This window comes from Penaeus chinensis, chromosome 17, assembly GCF_019202785.1.
Source record: "Penaeus chinensis breed Huanghai No. 1 chromosome 17, ASM1920278v2, whole genome shotgun sequence".
NCBI lineage: Eukaryota > Metazoa > Arthropoda > Malacostraca > Decapoda > Penaeidae > Penaeus > Penaeus chinensis.
Window position 1 is genome coordinate 18,398,907 of NC_061835.1, and position 16,333 is coordinate 18,415,239.

General features: G+C 50.6%; 1 protein-coding gene and 1 long non-coding RNA gene across 5 annotated transcripts in view; both read right to left on the reverse strand.

The window, feature by feature from the left end:
• LOC125034335 (calsyntenin-1-like) overlaps positions 1-16,333 on the reverse strand; it is a 267,852-nt gene that overhangs the window by 122,685 nt on the left and 128,834 nt on the right. The window lies entirely within an intron of this gene.
• On the reverse strand, positions 4,318-5,037 carry LOC125034337. The gene is made up of 2 exons (XR_007115662.1): positions 4,920-5,037; positions 4,318-4,863 (listed from the first exon to the last, which is right to left on the reverse strand). It is a non-coding gene; the product is annotated as an uncharacterized LOC125034337 (long non-coding RNA).

A 16,333-nucleotide genomic window follows, 5' to 3' on the forward strand; every position in this document is an offset into this window, starting at 1 on the left:
AAAGAAGAAAAAAAAGGAAACGGAAAAGAAGAATGAGAAACAAGGACAATAAAAAGAAGGAAAAGTACAATAAAGTAAGAAAAAAGGAAAGGAAATGAAAAAAGTGAGAATCATGTGGAAAGCGACTTATAAAAGGAAAGAATTAATCAGAACTAATGGATCCAATAAGAAAAAGAAAAACAAAAAACCACAATAAATATAATAAGAATAGCATCCTTTATAACAACAACAATATCACCAATGCAATGCCACAACCCACACACCAGCATCATTACCAACACCGATAACTAACAAACAAACAAAATAACGAAGAAATTCCAAACAACTCCAGCAACAAAAATACGAACAACTGAAACAAACAACACAGCACCAGACACAAGCAGACACAAAACACGAAATAAAGTGAGCAAAATTCCATTGCCTCGCTGGCCACTTTGCAGACGAAGGGAGAGACAAGGTTCCTTTAGTCCAGTGCACTTGGTGAAAAGGTTCGTCCCTCCCTGCCCCTGCTCCCTGCCCCCTGCCCTTTCAGGAGGGGAGATGGGGAGTGCAGAGGAGATGGGGAGGAGGAGGGTGGGGAAGGAGGAGGGGGTATTTGGGAGAGGAGATTGGGGGAGAGGGAAGAGGAGAGGGACGAGGGGAGAGGGGAAGAGGAGAGGGCATTGGGGGAGAAGGGAGGAGGAGAGGATATTGGGGAGAAGCAGAAAGATAAGGGATTGGGGAGAGGGCAGATAACAGAGAGGAAAGAGGCGTAGGAGAAAATAGTGAAGGGAAAGAGAAAGAGGAAGTGGGCAACGAGAGAAGGAAGTGGGGAGAAAGGGAACGAAAGAGGGAGCACGGAAGAACGACCCTAAACGACCACCATCTGAATGCCATCGCGAGGAGGTGGAATAGATGGGGGGGGGGGGGGGAGGGGGAGAAAGTGGAAGTGGAAGAGGAAGAGGAGGAGGAGGAGGGAGAGAAGGGTAAGGAGGGTAAGGAGGAGGAGGGTAAGGAGGAGGAGGAGAAGGAGGAGGAGGAGAAGGAGGAGGAGGAGGAGGAGGAGAAGGAGGAGGAGGAGAAGGAGGAGGAGGAGAAGGAGGAGAAGGAGGAGAAGGAGGAGGAGGAGGAGAATGAGAAAGAAAGAAGAGAAGTTGAAAAAGAGGAGGGAGAGGAGGAGGAGGGTGGGGAGAAACGAGTAGTAGTAGTGAGAGATGGAGGAGGGGGAGGGGGAATCGACGAGATGGCAAGGGAACAAGAAGGGGAGGAAGTGAAAAGGGAAGAAGAGGGAAGAGGACGAAGTGATAAAGAGGTTAAGTGGTTTGGAGTGAGAAGGAGAGAGGAGTGAGAAGGAGAGAGGAGGGAGAAGAAGAGAGGAGGGAGAAGGGAACAGGGGGGGGGAAGGGAAGAAGGAAGAAAGGAGGGAGAGGGAGAGAGGAGGGAGAAGGAGGGAAGGGAAGAAGGGAGAGAGGTGATGAATTGCTTTTGAGGAAGAGGGAGTTGGAAGGAAGAGAGGAAAGAGAGGGAAGAGGAAGGAACTGGAGTGAATTGGAGAGGGAAGGGCAAGGAAGAAAGAGGAGGAGAGGAACAGGAGAAACGGAATCCAGTGGAATTCAGGACGAAAGGGGCAAGGGAGGAAGAAGGGTAAGAAAGTGGATGGAAGAGTAAAGGAAGAAGCAAAAGAAATGGGAAAGAAAAGGGGGAGAGGGAAATGAAAGGGGGAAGAAAAGGGAAGATAAAAAAGGGAAAAGAGAGAAGGAAAATGATAGAAAATTAGTGATGTGACTTGGAAGAAGAAATAAAGACTAAGAGGAAGAGACAGAAGAGAGAAGGAGATGGACGAGAAGGGTACAATACTTCACCAATCCAGATAACGCTGAGGGTGCAAGAAAGGAGGAGGAGGAAGAGGGGTAGGGGGGGAGGAGGAGGAGGAGGAGGAGGAGGAGGAGGAGGAGGAGGAGGACCAGGTGGAAGAAGAGGAAGACCAGGAGGGGGTAGGGGAGGAGGAGGAGGAGGAGAAGGAGGAAAAAGAAGAGGACGAAAAGGAATGATGATGAAGGCGGCGGGTATGAGTAGACGGAAGAGAGAGGGAGATAAAAAGAGGGGAATAGAGAGGGAGATAAAAAGAGAGGGGAATAGAGGGGGAGAGGGAAGGAGGAAAGGAAAGGGAAGGGAAGGGAGGGAGGGGGAAGGAGGAAAGGGAAGAGAGGGAGGGGGAAGGAGGAAAGGGAAGAGAGGGAGGGGGAAGGAGGAAAGGGAAGAGAGGGAGGGGGAAGGAGGAAAGGGAAGAGAGGGAGGGGGAAGGAGGAAAGGGAAGAGAGGGAGGGGGAAGGAGGAAAGGGAAGAGAGGGAGGGGGAAGGAGGAAAGGGAAGAGAGGGAGGGGGAAGGAGGAAAGGGAAGGGAGGGAGGGGGAGGAGCAAAGAGAAAAAGGGAGGGGGGCAGGGAGAGAGAGGGAGGGGGGATCGGGATTGGCGAAAGGCCGCATCCACAGGAGCACTGATGCATCACGTAGCCCGAGGCCTCAAGTGTCTCTTATGTAACTAAAGAAAAAAAGGGAGATAGACCGTGCGCGTGTTTGGAGAGGGGGTGGGGGTGTGGGATGGGGGAGGGGGGGGGCGGGAATGGAGAAAAGTGGAGAGAGGGAGAAAACAGAAAATAAGAAAGATAAAGGAAAATGAGGGAAAAAAAAGCAAGAACAATACGAATTACCCCCCTCCCCCCCTCAAAAAAAGTATATATATATACATACACACACACACACACACACACACACACATATATTTATATATGTGTGTGTGTGTGTATAAAAATAAAATAAATGAAAAAACGCAATATTCAACCCCCTGTCAGCCTATCACAACCCCCTACAACCCCCCACAACCCTACACCCCCCCACAACACCCCACAACCACATCACGAGGCGAGGCAGCTGACCCAGTGGCCCCAATAACTCCACCTCGAGCTTAATTACTCCGCCTCGAGATCAATCGGCGGCCGAACGTAGGTCTTCGCGTGGGGAAGAGGGAGAGGAGAGAAAGAGGAAGAGGGAGAGGAGAGGTAGAAGGAGAGGAGAGGTAGAGGGAGTGGGAAAGGAGAGGTAGAAGGAGAGGAGAGGTAGAGGGAGTGGGAAAGGAGAGGTAGAAGGAGAGGAGAGGTAGAGGGAGTGGGAAAGGAGAGGTAGAAGGAGAGGAGAGGTAGAGGGAGTGGGAAAGGAGAGGAAGAGGGAGGAGGAGAGGGAGAGGGGAAAGCGAGAAGGAGAGAGAGGGGAAAGCGAGACGGAGAGAGAGGGGGAAGCGAGACGGAGAGAGAGGGGGAGGCGAGACGGAGAGAGAGGGGGAGGCGAGACGGAGAGAGAGAGGGGAGAGGGGAAGGGAAGGGTGAGAAAGGGTAAAGGGCAAGGGGGATTCGAGGAGAGGGGAGAGGGGGTATAGAGAAGGAGACGGGGAGGGGGAGGGAAAGGGACAGGGAGAGGGGGAAGGGGGGACTCGAAGCGCCAATACCAGCCATTACGCGAACAAGGCAATGCAATCCAGTGTCTCCGATAAAGCTGCCGACATTACCACCACCATGTCGGGGAGGGAAGGGAGGGAGGGGAGGAGGACGCGAAGGACGGGAAGGGAGGAAGGGAGGAAGGGAGGGAGGGAAGGAGGGAAGAGAGGGAGGAAGGTAAAAGGGTAAGGGATGGGGAAGGACGGAGGGAAGGGGTACGAAGCTAGGGAGGGAGGAAGAAGAGAGAGTGAGGAGAAGAGGGGAGGGAGGAAGAAGAGAGTGAGGAGAAGAGGGGAAGGAGAAAAGAAAGAATAGGAGAGTAGGGAGGTTATATAAGAGTTTAGCGAAGGAAAAAAGGGGGAAGATGCATCGGTCTGAAGGGGAATGGGGGAAAGCTGCTAGTGTTAGTGGGGGGAGGGGGGGGAGGAGAGGGACGACTGGGGGCGTTAACCCAACTCGCCAGATCCCCCCTCCTCACCCGCTTTCACCCCCCCCCCCCCCTAACTAAAGGGCATCGCCACCAACACGCAAGAAACGGCTTCCACTAACCAGCTTTTGGCTTCACTTATCCTCACAACTTCACCTTCTTTCATGATCCATCAATCTTTAACAATAACACACCTCTTAAAAAAAAAAAAAAAAAAAAAGACAAACAAACAAACCAGGATACTTAATAATCACCTTAAAAAGTATTCTAACCACCGTCCTTAAGCCTCTCCGTCGCCACTGTCCACCTCTTAACCACAATCCTCGGGCTATTTGACCCCCTACCCATGCCTTCGTGACAGCTTGGCACCGATCTCGGCCTCCCTGACCACCTCCAACACAATCTGATCCTTTTTCCCCCCCCCCCAAGAATCCCTGGCAATTTGGCACTCCTTCTAAGGCCTTCGCCGTGGCACCCTGAGCACCGCCTCGAATCGCCCTTCTCGTCCTTCCTCCTGCGTCTCCTTGGCACCTTGGCACCCTCTTAATCCTCCCTGACTTGTCATTCCTCTTTTTTTTTTTTTTAACTAATCTGATACTGCCTTTGGCTTAAATATTTCCTCGTTGGTTTAATATTCTTTTTAAATCCCCCGCTGGCTTTGTATACTCCTGACTGCCCCGCTATCCCCGATGCTTTTATAATTTCCCTGTTGGTTTCGTGCGTTTTAGTTCCCCTCTTGACTTGATACATTTCCGACCGCCTTTGCTAGTTACATATCTTTCTAAATCACCTAATAGCTTTCTGCATTTCAAACTTCCTTCCCTTATCTTGATTTTTTTTTTTTTTTAAGCTTCTTTGCTGCTTGGTACATTTTACCTTTCCTGCTAGCTAAATACTTATCCAACTTCCCTGCTAGCTGGGAAGTTGGATAAGTATTCCTTGTCCAACTTCCCTGCTAGCTGGATCCCTGTCCAACTTCCCTGCTAGCTGGATACCTATTTAACTTCCCTGCTAGCTGAATACCTATTTAACTGCCCTATTAGCGTTTACTTTATCTCCCTGCTACTTCGCAACGCCTAAAATTTCACGCCTGTCTTGGCCAGTTTTTTAACCATGCCGAAAGCTCGACACTTGAATTCCGACCAACCGGCGATCTGGCCAATTCCTTTTTACACCATTCACGCTACCTCAAAATCCCCCCACCCCCCCTTTCCAACATTTACCTTAGCTTGCAATCCTCTCCTTAGCTTTCTTGCAACCTTGCCCCCCCCCCTCTGACCCCCCCTTCAACTGACCATCCAATCAAGACGAGCCTTCTAACCGACCCTTAAAACCTCCCGAGCGCAGCTTCTCCGCCCTCGCTCCCCTGACAACCTTTTTAAACGCCTCACACTCCCCCGCGCGCACACACACGCACACTCACAAAGGCGCCTGACAAACACGATTCTACAAAGGCAGCTCACCCCTCCCTCCCTCCCTCCTTCCCTCCTTCCTTCCCTCCCTTTCATCCCTCCCTCCCTCCCTCCCTCCCTCCCTCCCTCCCTCCCTCCCTCCCTCCCTCCCCTATTCCCCTCCCCAGCATTGCCCTTTCCACTTACGAACTCTTGAATTTTCTCTTTCTCAAAGACGCTTTATCAAGATTTACCTGTTTATCCCCGAGGGTCAACGCGCACACGTGTACAATATATACACAGTAGCATGCACACGCGCGCACGCATACACACACGAGAGAGAGAGAGAGAGAGAGAGAGAGAGAGAGAGAGAGAGAGAGAGAGAGAGAGAGAGAGAGAGAGAGGCTGAGAGAGAGAGGCTGAGAGAGAGAGGCTGAGAGAGAGAGGCTGAGAGAGAGAGGCTGAGAGAGAGAGGCTGAGAGAGAGAGGCTGAGAGAGAGAGGCTGAGAGAGAGAGGCTGAGAGAGAGAGGCTGAGAGAGAGAGGCTGAGAGAGAGAGACAGAGAGAGAGACAGAGAGAGAGAGAGAGGGAGAGAGAGAGAGAGAGAGAGAGAGAGAGAGAGAGAGAGAGAGAGAGAGAGAGAGAGACAGAGAGAGACAGAGAGAGAGAGACAGAGAGAGAGAGACAGAGAGAGAGAGACAGAGAGAGAGAGAGCAACCTAGTCACAGTAGAATGTTTTTTTGAAGGCCATAACCGATCCGAGTTTCGTAATATAAAAATAAAATAATAATAATAAATATAATAATAATAAAAAGCAACGCGACGAAGGTATGAAAACAGGAGGAAGAGGTGGAGGGGTAAAGAGAGGTGAAGTAGACGAGGGTGAGAGAAAAGGGACAGGAAAGAATAAAAAAAAAGGTAAAGGAGAGCAGAAGCGAGGAAGGGAGGGATGGTAAAGAGGAAATGAGGAGAGAGGGGAGGGAGGGAGAGAGAACGAAAAAAAAATAGAGAAAGAGAATGCGAAGAAGAGAGAATGGTGTCACTGAGCACGACCAGCCATACGCATAACCCTACTGCCTCCCCAACCAAACCCACGCGACAGAAAAAAAGACAATGGCATCATAACTCCTCTTTTGCCTGGCTTTAGTCCCTCTTTCCCCTCTCTTTCCTCCCTTCACGTATTTCCCTCTCTCCCCTTTCTCTTTCTCTGTTCACTTACTCCACCATCCCTTTCCTCTCTTCTCCTCTTCAACTTTGTCTTCTCATTTATCGCCCCTTACTCCTACCTTCCTCTCCCTCTCCCTCTCCCTCCTCCTATCTCCCTCTTCCTTCCCCTCACGTCTCCCTTTCTCTCCTCTCCCTCCTCCTATCCCCCTCTTCCTTCCCTTCACGTCTCCCTTTCTCTCCTCTCCCTCTCCCTCCTCTCCCTCTCCCTCCTCTCCCTCCTCCTCCTCCTCCTCCTATCCCCCTCTTCCTTCCCTTCACGTCTCCCTTTCTCTCCTCTCCCTCTCCCTCCTCTCCCTCCTCTCCCTCCTCCTCCTCCTCCTCCTATCCCCCTCTTCCTTCCCTTCACGTCTCCCTTTCTCTCCTCTCCCCCTCCCACCCTCACCCTACTGCACACTCGAACGCGGCCTCTTCTAGGGTTTCTGGGAATTATGCAAGCCTCGCCCAGGGTCAGTTATTGGAGATCTAGTTATATGAAGAGGTTCGGTCTAGCCATTTCAAGTTCCATTTCTTTTGCTCTCTCTCTCTCTCTCTCTCTCTCTCTCTCTCTCTCTCTCTCTCTCTCTCTCTCTCTCTCTCTCTCTCTCTCTCTCTCTCTCTCTCTCTCTCTTCTTTCAAGTAGATATGGTAGTTTGAGTGTGTGTGTGTGTGTGTGTGTGTGTGTGTGTGTGTGTGTGTGCGTGTGCGTGTGCGTGTGCGTGTGCGTGTGCGTGTGTGTGTGTGTGTGTGTGTGTGTGTGTGTGTGTGTGTGTGTGTGTGTGTGTGTGTGCGTGCGTGCGTGCGTGCGTTTTACTTGTGTGTGTATGTATACCTACCGAAGAGGTTATCTGGGTGTTTGTCTACTTTTCTGTGTCAGGCAGGTCAATGTTTGCGTGCATATTTATCGGTGAAATCATATGTTTGTCTACCTCTGTAAGTCCATCAACGAGGTTATGTGCGTGGTTATGTACGTATGTCCGTGCCTCTACGAATGGCGTGTGCCCACTTTTGTGTACGGCCATGTATCATTAAAATTGTGTGTATGTCTACCTCCGAAAATATGTGTGACAACCTCTGTGTAACTGTATGTGACTATGCCGATGAGAGCGAGCTTATGTGCGTATGTTGGTACACACCGGGTGTTCATGTGCGCGTTTGCATGTGCGAGCGCGTTTCCCTCATGAGCATGTGCCGCCTACGATGCTCGCCTGTTCTCCCCGGAATGTCCAAGTTAATGCATGACGTTACGCGAGGGGCGGCCCGCATGCCTGGCTCCATCCCTCAGAAGCAAGGGGAATGGGGAGAGGGAGGAGGAGAGGGGGGGAAGGGAGGGGGAGAGGGGGAGAGGGAAAGGGGGGGGGGGAGAGGGAGGGGGAAGGGGGGGGGGGGAGGAGGAGAGGGGGAAGGGAGGGGGAGAGGGGGAGAGGGAGGGGGAAGGGGGAGAGGGAAGGGGAAGGGGGGGAGGGAGGGAGGAGGAGAGGGGGAAGGGAGGGGGAAGGGAGAGGGTAGAAGGGAGAGGAGGTGAAGGGTAAGATAGAGGAGGAGAAAGGGGAGGGGGGAGAGAAAGAGAGGAGAGGGAGAGAGGGAGAGAGGGAGAGGAGGGGAGGAAGAGAGAGAGCCGGTGGGTGACACCGGAGTGAGAGGCCGGAAATGAAAGAAGAAAAGTCCCAGGAACTTTCACGCCCTTTTTCACCACTGCGCTTAAAAGGATCACATTTTTAGTGTTTAAACTTTGATATATTAAAACCGAGAAATGTGTATTAAGAGGAAACGCGTGCGGGATCTTTAGAAGGGAAAAATATTCTCAACTGTACAGATTATTTATGGCACTTAAAAAGACTGCGTGACCCTATTTCTTTGTCTCTCTTTCTCCTCTCTTTCTCTCGTTTTTCTTCTCACTCCTTCAATTTTTCTTTATCCCCCACAACCTTAGCTTTTTACCCACTTTCCTAAGTTATCTCTCCCTCATCCTACCCTCCTCTCTTTACCTCAATCCCTCCCCCTCTTTCATCCTTTCTCTCCCCCCCTTCCTCCACCTCCTCCATCTCCATCTCTATCTCCTCTTCCCCTTCCCCCTCTCTCCACCTCCCAAGCCACCTCCCCTTCCCCCTCTTCATCCTCAATACTTCTCCCCCTCTTCCTCCACCCCTCTTCCAACGCCTCCTCCACCACCACCACCACCTCCTCCTCCTCCTCCTCCACCTCCTCCTCCACCTCCTCCACCTCCTCCTCCACCTCCTCCACCTCCTCCACCTCCTCCTCCTCCTCCTCCTCCACCTCCTCCACCTCCTCCACCTCCTCCACCTCCTCCACCTCCTCCACCTCCTCCACCTCCTCCACCTCCTCCTCCTCCTCCTCCTCCTCCTCCTCCTCCTCCTCCTCCTCCTCCACCTCCTCCTCCTCCTCCTCCTCCTCCTCCTCCTCCTCCTCCTCCTCCTCCTCCCTCCTTCCATCAAAGAGGCGAGGAGAGCGCCCACGCACCAGCACCGACCGGGTTTTCTCTCAGCCGCTGCGCCCTCCGAGCCTAAATAATTATGCGCGTCGCCGGCGTCACATAAAACATTTAAGCACGGAGGCCGCTCATTAACATTCCACACTGGGAAACAATGCTCCATAACCGACATTCGTAATGAGATTCACGCTTCTCTTTGGCCTCGCAATGAAGAAGAAGAAGAAAAAAAAAAAAAAGGCTAATTCTGATGATTCTCTTTTTTTTTTTTATGGAGTTGCAATTCTCACGCCGATCAGGGATCTTCTCTGATCGCTTTTTTTCATCCTTATCGTAAATATGATCATTATCAACACCATCATTATCATCATCTATTTTATCATCACCACTACTATCCTAATCTTAATAATTCATGATCATCCCTATCATTAATCTAATCATAATCGTTACTATGATTTATATCATCATCACCATAGTCACTTATTATTATCATCACCACCACTGCTTCAATTATCTCAATTTTCACCATTAATACAATCACTGTCATTATCATCACCCTTGTCACCACCATCACCATGGCCATAATCAATAAGATTGTCAAGACTCTCGTTATCACTTATTTATGCATTTATCTATTGCCTTATTTCGGCGTCCAATGATGATCTGCAAGGTCGCCCCCGCGCGCCTGGCTCCTCGGCCCTAATTGTCCACGTTAATGCATCAACGGATAATTAATGGGCCTTCAATCTCTTCCCGTCGTTGACAAATTGACGGGCAGCCTGACAGGGGGAGAGGCACAACTGTCGGCCACTTCCCCTCTTATCCCCTCTTCTCCCTTATTTTCCTTTTTTTTCTCCTACTCTTACTCTTATATTTTGTTCTATTTTTTTTCGTTTTACTTTCTTCTCATTCGCATCCTACTTGCTCTAATTCTCTCTCTCGATCTCCTTCACATTTAACTTGACTTCTTGCTATTCCTTCCTCTCTCTATCCCTTCTTATCATCATCTCCCCTCTTCCCATCCCTCCCCTCTACTTTCTATCCTTTTCCCTTAACCTCTCTTCCCTTCATCCACTCTTCCTCCTCTTCCCCCTCCCCGTCTCTCCCCCCTCCCTCTCCATCCTTTCCCCCTCCCCGTCTCTCCCCCCTCCCTTCCTCTCCCTCTCCCCGTCTCTCCCCCCTCCCTTCCCCTCCCGAGTGTTGCTATCTTTAGTGCCGGCCATTATGACGTCACGGGAAGACCTGCCGGACGAACGAACGCACAAACGAACACTTGACATTTCCAACGAAAAATGATTTACACTATCAGATTTTTTTTTTATTGAGGGGGGGAGGGGGGAGGGGGGTGAAGAGGAGGTGAAGAGGGGGTGAAGAGGGAAGTAAGAGCATTTTCGCTTCGTAATGGCGACGGTATAAAGCATCGGGTGGTTAAGAGGCTATTGGTAGTAATAATGATGTATCGGGTATTTTCGCCGTCTCCTCTGCCCTCCCCCTTCCTTCCCCCCCTCTCTCTCTTCTTCTCCTCCTCTTCTTCCTTTCCCCTTCTCCTCATTCCCCTCCTCTTTCCCCCTCCTCCTCTTAACCTTCTCCCTCCCTCTACCCCCTTTCCCTCACCCATCTCCCTCTCCTTCCTTCCCTACTCCCTTCCTCCCACCCTAACCCCCTTCCTTCTCCTCCTGTCAATCCTACCCCCTCTCCTCCCCCTCTCTCCTCTCTCTCCTCTCTCTCCTCTCTCTCCTCTCTCTCCTCTCTCTCCTCTCTCTCCTCTCTCTCCTCTCTCTCCTCTCTCTCCTCTCTCTCCTCTGTCTCCTCTCTCTCCTCTCTCTCCTCTCTCTCCTCTCTCTCCTCTCTCTCCTCTCTCTCCTCTCTCTCCTCTCTCTCCTCTCTCTCCTCTCTCTCCTCTCTCTCCTCTCTCTCCTCTCTCTCCTCTCTCTCCTCTCTCTCCTCTCTCCTCTCTCCTCTCTCCTCTCCCCTCTCTCCTCTCTCCTCTCTCCTCTCTCCTCTCTCCTCTCCCTCTCCCTCTCCCCTCTCCCTCTCCCCTCCCTCCCCTCCCTCTCCCTCTCCCCCTCCCTTCCCCCCCCCCTCCCCTCCCCCCACCCGGAAATAAATTGCCAAAATCGCTCTAATCGCCCCGCGGCGGAATCGGCCGTCGATGCCGGTGCCAGGCGCGACCGGCCGGGAGAGGAGAGGAGGCGAGGGCAGCGTCGCTCAATTAATACAAAAATGACACCGCCGATAAACGTGACAGTGATAGAAAGGGGAAAAAGAGCACTGGCCAGAAGAAAGGCAATAATGTATAATAATAATTACGGAAATAAGAGTAATGATATCAGTAACTTTAATGGCTGTATATAACATTACGATAATTATGATAAGAAGAAATAAGATAAAGAAATTATTAACTAATATGAATAATAACAACAAAAAGATATTAATAATGACTAGCATAAATGATGATAATCACACTAACAAAACAAAAAAACAACAACAATGATAATAATAATAATAATAATAATAATAATAATAATAATAACAATCATAACAGTAATAATAACAACGATGATAATGAATATGATGAAGAAAAATATAATGATAGATATAATAATAATAATAAAGAAAATATTAATAATCAGAAAAAAACAAAGAAAAATCGAAATTAAAAATCACGGCGACAAATCACGGTCGCGACAGTCACGGGGAGCAATTGCAGGACAGCGCTGCATTCAACCCCCTCCCCCCCCCACCCCACGCCCTCCTTTCCCCTTCCCCGTCCTTCTCCTTTCCTCTCTCCTCCCATCTACTCTCCTCCCTTTCCCAACCCTTCCCTTCTCTCTCCCCTTCTCTCTCCCCTTCTCTCTCGCCTCGCCTCGCCTCGCCTCTCTCCCCTTCTCTCTTCTCTTCTCTCTTCTCTCCTCTCTCCTCTCTCCTCGCCTCGCCTCTCCTCGCCTCTCTCCTCGCCTCTCGCCTCTTCCCTCTCTCCCCCCCTCTCCTCCCCTCTCCTCACTCCATCGCGCCCGTGATGAGAGTGCAGCGTAGTGTGTCACGGCGATTGCAGCGGAGAGAGTGTGCAACGGAACTCCACTGAGCATGGTTGCAACCTTCGACGACATCGTGTAATATTCTACGAACTCTATGTTGCATGACTAAGTTTTGCGTTGCACGGAGAGGGATGCAATCGCGAGCGAGGAAAGGGAAGGCCACGCGGGAGGCGGTGCAAAAGGTGATCAACGGTTGCAATGAGGCGTGGCTTCGGGGGTTGGGTGGGGGGAGGGGGGAGGGAGAGGGGGGGAGAGGGGAGGGAGAGGGAAAGGAGAAAAGGGAAGTTGATGGGATGGAGGAAGGGAGAAGGGGGAAGGGGGAAGGGGGAAGGGGGAAGGGGGAAGGGGGATGGGAGTGGGAAGGTTCGCGAACGGGGGAGGGTTTTCCAATTCTTAGTGAGGTTGTAACAATATGGAGAGGAGAAACGGAAGAAGAAATAATCATCAAGTAAAGGTGACAGTGACAAAGTCTCTCTCTCTCTCTCCTCTCTCTCCTCTCTCTCCTCTCTCTCCTCTCTCTCCTCTCTCTCCTCTCTCCTCTCTCCTCTCTCCTCTCTCCTCTCCCCTCTCTCCTCTCTCCTCTCTCCTCTCTCCTCTCTCCTCTCCCTCTCCCTCTCCCCTCTCCCTCTCCCCTCCCTCCCCTCCCTCTCCCTCTCCCCCTCCCTTCCCCCTCCCCTCCCCTCCCCCCACCCGGAAATAAATTGCCAAAATCGCTCTAATCGCCCCGCGGCGGAATCGGCCGTCGATGCCGGTGCCAGGCGCGACCGGCCGGGAGAGGAGAGGAGGCGAGGGCAGCGTCGCTCAATTAATACAAAAATGACACCGCCGATAAACGTGACAGTGATAGAAAGGGGAAAAAGAGCACTGGCCAGAAGAAAGGCAATAATGTATAATAATAATTACGGAAATAAGAGTAATGATATCAGTAACTTTAATGGCTGTATATAACATTACGATAATTATGATAAGAAGAAATAAGATAAAGAAATTATTAACTAATATGAATAATAACAACAAAAAGATATTAATAATGACTAGCATAAATGATGATAATCACACTAACAAAACAAAAAAACAACAACAATGATAATAATAATAATAATAATAATAATAATAATAATAATAACAATCATAACAGTAATAATAACAACGATGATAATGAATATGATGAAGAAAAATATAATGATAGATATAATAATAATAATAAAGAAAATATTAATAATCAGAAAAAAACAAAGAAAAATCGAAATTAAAAATCACGGCGACAAATCACGGTCGCGACAGTCACGGGGAGCAATTGCAGGACAGCGCTGCATTCAACCCCCTCCCCCCCCACCCCACGCCCTCCTTTCCCCTTCCCCGTCCTTCTCCTTTCCTCTCTCCTCCCATCTACTCTCCTCCCTTTCCCAACCCTTCCCTTCTCTCTCCCCTTCTCTCTCCCCTTCTCTCTCGCCTCGCCTCGCCTCGCCTCTCTCCCCTTCTCTCTTCTCTTCTCTCTTCTCTCCTCTCTCCTCTCTCCTCGCCTCGCCTCTCCTCGCCTCTCTCCTCGCCTCTCGCCTCTTCCCTCTCTCCCCCCCTCTCCTCCCCTCTCCTCACTCCATCGCGCCCGTGATGAGAGTGCAGCGTAGTGTGTCACGGCGATTGCAGCGGAGAGAGTGTGCAACGGAACTCCACTGAGCATGGTTGCAACCTTCGACGACATCGTGTAATATTCTACGAACTCTATGTTGCATGACTAAGTTTTGCGTTGCACGGAGAGGGATGCAATCGCGAGCGAGGAAAGGGAAGGCCACGCGGGAGGCGGTGCAAAAGGTGATCAACGGTTGCAATGAGGCGTGGCTTCGGGGGTTGGGTGGGGGGAGGGGGGAGGGAGAGGGGGGGAGAGGGGAGGGAGAGGGAAAGGAGAAAAGGGAAGTTGATGGGATGGAGGAAGGGAGAAGGGGGAAGGGGGAAGGGGGAAGGGGGAAGGGGGAAGGGGGATGGGAGTGGGAAGGTTCGCGAACGGGGGAGGGTTTTCCAATTCTTAGTGAGGTTGTAACAATATGGAGAGGAGAAACGGAAGAAGAAATAATCATCAAGTAAAGGTGACAGTGACAAAGTCTCTCTCTCTCTCTCTCTCTCTCTCTCTCTCTCTCGCTCTCTCGCTCTCTCGCTCTCTCGCTCTCTCGCTCTCTCGCTCTCTCTCTCTCGCTCTCGCTCTCGCTCTCGCTCTCGCTCTCGCTCTCGCTCTCGCTCTCGCTCTCTCTCTCGCTCTCTCTCGCTCTCTCTCGCTCTCTCTCGCTCTCTCTCGCTCTCTCTCGCTCTCTCTCGCTCTCTCTCGCTCTCTCTCGCTCTCTCTCGCTCTCTCTCTCTCTCTCTCTCTCTCTCTCTCTCTCTCTCTCTCTCTCTCGCTCGCTCTCTCTCGCTCTCTCTCGCTCTCTCTCTCTCTCTCTCCCTCTCAAAGACAAAGAAAAAGAAGAAAAAGGAAGACAACAACGACTTAAAACGACGACAAAGAAGGCGAAGCAGAGAAGCACAAGCAGCCGAAAGATAAAGACCGAGAATAAGCCAAGGCCAACGATAAGGCGGCCATGTTTACACAGTCATTTCCGCATGACGTCATCGCCTCCCCCCCCCCCCCCACCCCCCCTTTCCTCGTCGGCGTCAATGTCGTTTGTGTAAAACCCAATGCCGACAAGCAGCGTCCATCAGAGGAGGAAAATGAGGTTAAAGTTTTTTTTTTTTTTTTTTTCCTCTCTCTCTCCTGCTTGCAATGCTTCGGGAAATGTGAAGATGTAAAGGCGTTTTCGCATCTGATAATTCAGTTATTATAAACATATGTCATTATAATCCCAGACGTTGAGAGCATCACAAATAAACGTAGAGGAAAAATCCGCCTGACAATCGCAAGAAGATGAAATATATAATGATGGAATATGTAACATGAACTACGGACGAGGAGCAGGAGTAAAAGGAAGAAAACGAGGAGGGAGCAAGGTGGGGTGGAGAAAGGAAGAGGAGGAGGAGGAGGAGGAGGAGGAGGAGGAGGAGGAGGAGGAGGAGGAGGAGAAAGAAAGAGTAGAAAGGAAGAGGAGAAAGAAAGAGGAGAAAGGAGGAGAAGGAGGAGGAGGACTAGGAGAAGGAAGAAGAAAAGGATAATAATAATAATAATAGTAATAATAATAATTATAAGAATACTACCACTACTAATAATTATAATAACAACAATAATAATAATAATAACAGCAATAATAATAACAATAACAATACCAGAATTACTATACAAACTTTCCTACAATCATTGTTATTATCCTTCCGATAACAACAAAATAATAATAAGACAAAGACAATGAATAAAAGGGGGAAGAGAAAACACAAAGGAGAATAAGGAGGAAGAGGGAGAAAGGGAGAAACGACGCTAACAATCGGTAAAAAAAAAAAAAAAAAAAAGCAAAAGCACAACAGCCTTCAAGACCCCCCATCAGCCCGAAACCATCAGCGCCGCCCACGCCCACTCTAATGACTCGAGCGCCCACACAGCCCACGGCCTCACTACAGCGATAATCATACCCGAGGGAGGTGAGGGGGGGTAAGGGGGGAGGGGGGTAAGGGGGATAGGGGGGGGGGGCAACCACACGAGCTACATACTAACCCCTCCCCCCTTTTCTTCTCCTCTTCATGCTCCTCCTCCTCCTCTCTTCTCCCTCCTCCTCCTCCCTCCTTCTCCCTCCTCCTTCTCCCTCCTCCCTCCCCTTCCTCCTCCTCCTCCTCCTCCTCCCTCCCCTCCCCCTTTAGATTCTGGCACCACGCTATTCTGAAACCCTTGACACCCTGGTAAGCTTGACACCGTGACACCTAGCTTACACCGACGTGATTCTATCCTGTTACAACGCCTACCGCCCTACTACTCTCTCCCTTTCCTCCACCCTTCCACCCTGCGAGTCCACTTGTCTCAATTTGCAAGCCGCCCAAAATCCACACTGAACTCTCAGGCGCCCGAGAGATCTTTCTTAGACCCGGCAAGCCATGGCCAGAATGGATAAATATTGCAGGTGAACACGCGCGCACGCACGCAGAGTCACACGCAGGCAAACACGCACTCATTCGCATACTCTATTACTCACTCACCCATTCATCAACCCACCCACCAACCCACTCACTCATCCACCCACTCACTCACTCATTAAACAACCCACTCTTCCACCCACTCACTCATCCACCCACTCACTCACTCATTAAACAACCCACTCTTCCACCCACTCACTCATCCATCCTCATTCATCCACCCCCATCCACTCACTCACTCATCCATCCCCACTCACCCACTCAACAATCCACTCACTCATTCATCCACCCCCATCCACTCACTCACTCATC